Source organism: Camelus dromedarius, chromosome 16 (genome assembly GCF_036321535.1).
Source record: "Camelus dromedarius isolate mCamDro1 chromosome 16, mCamDro1.pat, whole genome shotgun sequence".
Lineage (NCBI taxonomy): Eukaryota > Metazoa > Chordata > Mammalia > Artiodactyla > Camelidae > Camelus > Camelus dromedarius.
In genome coordinates, this window is record NC_087451.1 from 56061341 (window position 1) to 56069824 (window position 8484).

Below are 8484 nucleotides of genomic sequence, written 5' to 3' on the forward strand. Positions count from 1 at the left end.
AAGGACTGAGAATTTCTAAATCAAAAACATCAAGACTGAGATTCAGGGTTAGAAGTTCAACATTGAGATTTGGGCCCAGGTTGACTCTTTTCTCACAGTTGAGCCACATCTGCTTTGTTAGCAGGGTCCCCAAGCTCACCCCTTTCAGTGGGAATTTGTTTTAGAATTCAGTTTGGCTGATTGCTCACAATTAAGCTTAGATTAAGTTTTTTTGATGAGACTTCTACGTGGGTAATGATGTATGCTTACCTTTGCATCACATCAGGGGCATATTATGTCATTTTGTCCCATTACTGGCATGCTAAATTTGATATCTTGGTTAATGTAGTATTGGAACCCAGCAGGACCCTATGGGGCCTTCCCAGGACAGACCCCTACCCCCATATCCTCGGCAGTAGCTCCTCTCTGAAGTACCCAGATAATAGATTCTCATTCAGATTTCCTGAGTTTTTCAGGTGCTAAAACCCACCACCAAATGGAAGAAATTAACTACATGATGATCCTGAGCAGGCAGCCCCCAGATCCTCTGGAGCCTAAGGATTGAGCACCATCAACCAATCAGAACTGTGCACAGCTGGTACATACAGGGGGATGCCCCTCCCTCAGCTAGCCTTTAAAAATGCTCACCTGAAACCCTCCAGGGGAGTTTGAGGGGTTTTTTGGACATGAGCCACCCATTCTTCTTACTAAGCCCAGAAGTAAACCTTTCTCTGCTCCAAACTCCCATGTTTAGATATTGTTTGGCCTCAGTGTGCCTCAGGCACATGGACATGCAACCAGTTTTGGCCAAGCCAGCCAGGAACCAGCAGTGCCTATGGCAGGTCCACCCTGGCTAAGGACAGCCCCTACCCTGGGTCCCCAGCAGCTGCTGGGGCTCACTTTACTCTGGGGAACTGGGAGGGACTCCCCCTGACAGGCACTGGCCACCTTGTGGCCCGAGGCTGTTTGGAGCCGAGAAACGTCTGAAGCCATGGTCCATACTCGGTGTCGCCTAGGGGTGAGTCCATCCGGCTTGTGCAGGATGCAAATTCTCTCCACTCCATCTGGGCTCATTCCCTTGTGGGAAACCAGCCACTCTGGTCTGTTCTCTTTTGGGAGATGGGCCAATCTGTTTGGAGGCCTCCATCTGGGCGGAGTAGTAGTTTTTAAACTACAACTCCTCTGATTGTCTGTCTGTGTGACCGTAGCTTGTTTGTGTTTCTGTGTGTATCCTTTTAGGGTGAGCCATTCCAGCTTGTGCAGGATGGGAAGTTCTACCTGCTCTGCCTGGGCGCAGTCCCTTCTGGGAAGCGAGCCTTTCTGGGCTCACTGGGAGCCACTCTGGATCCATTCTTTTTTGGGAGCCAGGCCACTCTGGACTTCTTGACAAGTACAGGTTCCTTTTAAATCATACTACTGAGCTGGATAAGATATTTTAAAAAAATCTAATGAAAACCCTATTTCATAAAACTTAGTAAAAAGGATTGGTTGCATAGGGTTTAAGTGAATTGATGAATATGGTTATAATTTTCTTATTCTCTGAAGAATTACTGGCTTTTAATCTGTTTTCTAATTGAACTGTTTACCAAATGTTTGTTTGCCTATCAATACTGCCCCCAATGTTTAGGATAGAAAGAGAATTCTCTAGTGGAGTTGTCACAGAGTGTAATTACTCCTGATGTGTAACAATGCTTGCTTTAAATCTAATGCTAAAAGCACACGTACCATGTTTGTGTAACAACTGGGTGTAAGTGATAAAATGTGTAGCCTGTAAATTGTTTCCCCATTAATGTACCTCTGAGTCTGTTCACAATATCTGATTAGTTTTCCCCAACGTGGATAGGAAATCTAAAGGAGGCCCAGCATCAAGGGACGTGGGCTAAACCTGGGGCAGGAGCCACCACCCCAGCATCACGGGACAGATATTTCACTCATCAATGTTTTCTTTTGAAAGATTTGCAATCAAAAGGGGAAATGATGGAAAACCCTGCAAGTGTTTAGCTACGGGGAAGTCATTCTGACTTATACATGGTTTAACTTCAGCTTTACTGACCAAAGTGGCCTGTTTTATGGCTGGCTGTACACGCATTGCACATCTGCTTTGGCCTTGAAAAGGGGAATGCGTTTGAAAATCTAAGTGGAGTAGCTGCGGCTTAGACATCCAAGGTAAAACGAGGTAGCCACTGTGGATGTGATTTCAGACACATTCTCAAATTTTCTGATGCCACCAGCCGTTCTCAAAGTCTCAGTGTCTGCTGGCAGGTGGCAACTGCAACCTTATGACCTCAAGTTCTCCTCTTGTAACTATTCAATTTTTAAATGATAAAATTACTTTTGGTCAGATGTTAGCAGTAAAAAGATAGGTGTAGTGGCCAATAGCGCCTGTTGTATATATACATTATTACCACATCAAAAGATAAAACTACTCAGATGAAAGTAGACAGCTGGCTACCTAGCTGCAAGTCTGCCCCAAAGTGCCAGGTGCAGACTAATTTTCAGGCTTATTCCTTTGAATTCCTCAGGGAATGAGATCTTAAATTTATAACACTTACAAGATCCAGGACTTGGAACTCTGGAATATTTCCAACTCGGTGTCCATTTCCCAGATCAAGGTAGGACTATGCCCGCCTTTCAGGAGGCAGTAGCCAGAGCTGCTGTCACACCCTTCCCTGAAAGATCTGGGGAGGGATGAAACGGGATTGGAGATTGAAGCTGAGTTCCTCTGCCAGGCTGTTGATAAAACTTTCTGTCCAAAATATGATTCTCCTTCTTGTCCAACACCTGTTCTCCTCAAGATTGAGGAGTATCAAAGGAAAGAGTGGAATTGTAACCGAGCAGGACCCTATGGGGCCTTCCTGGGACAGACCCGTCCCAGATACCCTCTGCTGTATCTCCTCTCTGAAGGATCCTGACAATACTGTCTCATGCAGACTTCCTGAGTTTTTCAGATGCTAAAACCCACCACCAAATGGAAGAAATTAACTACTTGATGATTATGGGCACCAGAAGCCCGTTGCCCCCAGACCCTCTAGAGCCTAAGGATTGATCAGCAAGAACAAATTGATCACCGTCAACCAACCAGAACTGTGCACAGCTGATCACATCCCATGGGATGCCTCTCCCTCAGCTTGCCTTTAAAAATGCTCAGCTGAAACTCTTTGGGGAGTTTGAGGTTTTTGGAACATGAGACATGAGTTCTTCTTGCCTGATCCTGCAATAAACTTCACTCTACTCCAAACTCTAATGCTTCAAATATTGTTTGGCCTCACTGTGCGTCAGGCACATGAACTTGTGCTCGATAACAGTGTCTGCCAGAACTCCATAGTATAGGCAAGGTTTTGCTTTGAAATTTATTAAAGTTGGGGATTTATTCATTATGTTAAAGTATGTGTTTATGTTCTCATTTTTAGCCTTTTCATTTTTTTTTTTGCTTCATATCTATTGTTTAGCAGACTATTAGCAAGGACTAGCACATAATTTGGATATGCATCCCTGAATTCTACAACCATACATGTGGTAATGCAACTATTTCTCCATCCTGTTCAAACTGTTCCATCTGGCAAGAAAAGATACATTCATGGTTCCTATGGCGATTCTTCAAGGCAGAATCCATAGTTTCCCCATTATAAATCTCTCCACAGTAACTTACACTGTATGTTCTGGTCAATTCCAGATCATACTGGTAGGTGATATTTTTAGTTCTCTCTTTTAAATGGGTTTCTCCCATAAAAACACACAGAATCTGGGATTACACCAGCTCTAACAGGGGGTCAGAGTATCACTTAGAAGGAATATTGGCCACTATTTCCCCCTCACTTTTTTGGTTTGTTTTTTAAATGGAGATATTGGGGATTGAACCCAGGACCCCATGCATGCCAAGCATGCTCCCTACCACTGAGCCATAACCCCCACCCTCACTTTTATTAACATTGTGATTTTTTTTCTCACAATGATGTAAGACTCATATATTGTCAGAAGGGAGTTTTATGCGTTATTACCAAAAGCTGCAGCCCAAGCAAAAGACATATGCTAGCTGCATTGTGGTCGCTGTTTCAGACCTTGGAAAGTGACTTTACAAGAGGTTCAGTATCATCACATCACTGCAGTGTGGCCGTGACTGCTGAGCACAGGACAGCAGGCTCACCCCTGGCTGCTCAGCCTCCTGTGTCATATCTTTCAGCAGCAGGTCTCTGATTTAAGTTCTCTGTCTACACACGCTCCTCCAGTTTATAGTTGTAGCCTTCACAGCAAAGCAGAGATGAATTTATGTGGACAAATAGCATCAGGGTGTTTGGAAATCTTGCTGTGCACTGGGCTAGTGACTGTAATTTCAGGTCTGAAGGCAGTTTGGGGTTGGCCTGTTTTTACTGATTCCTTTTTGTATTTTTCAGAGCAACTTGACTGCCTGCTCTGGAGATGCCGTTATCAGGAGTTACATCTGCCCAACCTTATGCAGATCAGCTGGTGGGCTGCATAGCTGGGAACTTTTTCTATCTGGGGGTTATACAAACAGAAGAGTAAAGACCGCAAGGCTCTTTGGAACATGCTATAATGGAAATCATCATCTCTTTAGTCATTCCAAGGAATCCACTTCGATGTGGTTGAGAAGCATTGGGAAGGTGATCCTGGGTTCAACTCTAACCATACCTCGGCAGCTTCGCGAACTGTCTCCTCATTTTCCACAGTAAATTGTCACTGCTGAGGGCACCTATCAGTAGGTCAGGTAGCAGCTGCGTGAAGGCTTTCTGGTGGTACCCAGAAGGCAATTTGTACCTTTTAGAAGGGAACTAATCTTTTAGCATTTTAATTCCTTACAACTGAAGAGGTTGACAAAACTCAAAAATTTTCTGCATTTATTATTTAAAAATATTTGACACCGTTGCAACACCTCTTCGACTTGTAGAAAGCATGAATGCTGTCATTTATTGCCACGTTACTGTGTGGGCGTACATTACTCTTAAGGCATTGCAGTGATACCAATATTCCCTAGGTGTGAGTGTGAATACTGTCACTAGTTCATTCATAAACATGGCCTGAAATAAGGACTACGCATTGCAAGGACCCCCTTATGGCAAGGGAGCTCAGTGCCTTCAACAGCAAACACTGTGCCAGCGAGGAGCCGCTCTTTGTTTTAACTGTTCTAGCAGACACAGCATATTCAAGATTGGTCTCTTCTTGTTGTGATGGACATGACTGTATTCTATTTCTATCTTTAGGACCAGACTGGAAAAGTCATTGTAATGAAAGAGAATCAAGTGAATGAGGATCAAGTGAATGATTCCTAAGTAGAGAAAGGAGGAACTCCATGTGATCTCACATTCAGAATGAAGACTGCCTTATTCACTACCCTATGTCATCCTGGATTCTTTAGGTACCAAAATGGACTTCGGAGTTTATATAGTCAGGGTTCGCCAGAAAAACAGAACCAGTAGGGGAGACATATGAGGACTTATTATACGAATTGGCTCACATAATCATGGAGGCCAAGTCCCCTGATTTGCCATCTAGAGAATTAGGAAAGCTGGGGGTGTAATTCAGAGTCAATGACCAGGGGAGTCACTGACGTAAATCTGAGTCCCAAGACTCAAGTGCCAAGAGCACGGATGTCTGAGGGCAGAAGATAGATGCCTCAGCTTAAAGCGAATTTGCCTTTCTTCCACCTTTCAGTTCTATTCAGATCCTCAGTGGATTAAATGATCCCACCTACCTTGGTGAGGGTGATCATCTTAACTCAGTCTGCTGAGTCAGATGCTAGTCTTGTTCCAGAGAAACCCTCACAGACACACTCAGAAACAATACTTTACGAGCATCCGGCCATTCCTTAGCCCAGTCAAGTTGACATGTATAATTAACCACCAGTTTTCAATACAGCCTGCAGACATCCTGCTCAGATGGGCAGTGGTGCAGCGCATGATTGAGAGAAACATCTGAGAGCAACTCCTGGAGTGGTCCCAGTTCAGCATCATATTAGAACTGGAACCCATATATTACTTTTTTCATACATTACTTTTAGAACCAGAAAAATACTACTTTTATAACCAGAAAAAAATTATAGTTATTTTCATTTTAAAAGAAAAATGTTTTTCCTTTTTACTGTTTTTTTGTAAACTATAGCAAAGTACAAAGAAAACAAATCACCCAAATATCACTATCCAGAGAAAAGCAACTGACATTTTATAGCAACTTATAAGGCCTTTCAATGCATATCACATTGGTTCTTAAACTTTAGTGTTCATCAAAATTAGTTAAAGCAAATGCTTTCAAGTCAGTAGTTCTGGGGGTGGGCCCGATAATTGGGATTTCCAACCACCTCTCCAGTCATGCTGCCACTGCCAGTCCAGGGACCACACAATGAGAAGCACTGCCATGTAATTTATACCTTTGCTATGTAAGTAGGGCCTCCAACCAGCAGCACTGACATCACTTGGGAGTTTGTTGGTAAGGCCATCTCCGGCCCCACTCCAGACTTACTGAATCAGAATCTGCAGTTTAACAAGATCCCTAAGGGATTTGTAAGCACAAGTTTGAGAAGCACTGGTTTATCTTTGAGCCTAACACTGTCCAAAAGATAGCTTTTCCTCCCTCCCTACTTTATTTGGTATAATTTACATATAATGCAACACTTTGTAACAATTAAATGAGCCTTGATAAGTTTTGAGAGTTTTATATCTCTTCCCTACCTCCTCAACAGAATGAGGACTTTCCTGTGATATTAAATATTTTGGGAAAATATGACTTTTAATTGGCTGCATAATACATGGTAAGGATGTACCAGTTTGACCAATTTTTCTATTTTCTAGCGTATTTCTCTAGGACACCTGCGCTGTTCCCAGCTTTTCACCAGTGTAAATAATGCTTCAATGAACACTTTTGAACACAAACTTTTCGACTTCAGAATAATTTTCCAAAGTGGAATTACTGAGAAAAGGAATACTAGGCAGCGGGCAGGCAAGAACAGATGTCAATTACTTTAGAAGAAAAAGTTAATGAATTAAAAACTTTTAACTTTTTTTATGTGTTTGGGTTTCAGGAAAAATGGACAGAAATCACTTAAATTCCATTGCAGCAGTAACAGAGGAGTAATGTATCTTAAAATGGCTTAGTAAACTTTAATTGTATCACTTATCAACTAAATACAATTTTTGAATCCCTTATTTTTTCAGTTACCATTCTTTTGTTATTTATAATTGATGTAATATGTATCCATCTAAGCAATGTTTCACATGTGTGGGAAATAACTACATTCTCTAAAGGATCTAAATGTATATTACCACTGAATTTATTAGCACTTAGAATTTTGATCTCTTAGAACGTCAGTGGTGAAGGGTCAAGGACTGTATTCGTCTGGAGTCTTTTTTAAAAAAGTTACAGCATTATTGATCAGGAGCAAACTTACTAGTTTTAAAAATTTCTGATTTTTTTTCTTTCCAAAGGCTTATATGCTTTTCTCCCACTATTTATTTTGTGAACAAATGCTACTTCATACTTACCAGACAGGGATTCATCTTTGATTTGTAACCTGCTTTCTTTACTCAGCAATGTCCTAAATATCTTTCCAAGTCAAATACATGTGATCATTCTTAATGAGCACCTGATATTCCTCATTGTACCAGAATCTGTTTATAAACTGTCTTACTAGTTATCGTTAGATATTAGGTTATTTTCAATACTTTCTGTACTATTACAGAAACTTTAATAGGCACCTTTGTATGTATGTTTTTTTGAGATAATTGTAGATTTATATGCGGTTGTTAAAAATAACAAAGAGCCCTTGTACAGTGCCTACTTTCCCCCAATGGTAGCATTTTGCAAAATTATGTTGTAAGCAGGATACTGATTTTTCTTGTGTCACGTGAACTCAAATTTGTACGTGTTTACATGTTTACATAGCTTTTTGCACATGTCCAAATCTTCTCTTGAACTAAAAAATTTTTAAACTAAATTTCTTGAAGTAAGAATTGCGGGGACCAAGAGCTTGACCTTTTTGTCAAGGTTCTGATCAAAGGGCTCATTCTTCCATGCCTCTGTCAACACTGACACTGCGGATATGTTTAGCACAGTCCTTCATAACTCAAAACTGCTTTTCTTCTACTTTCAAAGTTTTGTTTTTGACATTTAAATTGTCTGTTTGAACTTAAACTTTTGTGTTAGAAAAAATTCCAACCCCCCTTCTTCACATCTTATTTTTTTCTAAATGACTAGCCAGTTGCCAACATAATTTACTGATGAAGTACTTGACTAGGTTATCAAAAATGTAAAGTAGGGAATCATTAAAAAAGAGATGTTTAAAAAAAAAGAAATGTTTATATTTAAAAACTATTTACTGATGTATGGCCATACATAGATGTATTTACTGTGCGGAAGAGGTGAATTTAGTACCCATGTTTAAAAGCCCAGGAAAAAACCTGGTTGCCCCCAGTTAGGTCATGGTGCCTCTCTCTCAGATCTATCACCAGGGCCAGAAGCCGTCAGGCACATCACAAAATGATCAGGATAGTTCTCACA

General features: G+C 41.2%; 1 pseudogene; it reads right to left on the bottom strand.

The window, feature by feature from the left end:
• Positions 1-4187: 4187 nt before the first annotated feature.
• On the bottom strand, positions 4188-5032 carry LOC116157932 (kelch repeat and BTB domain-containing protein 2-like; annotated as a pseudogene).
• Between the last annotated feature and the right edge of the window lie 3452 nt (positions 5033-8484).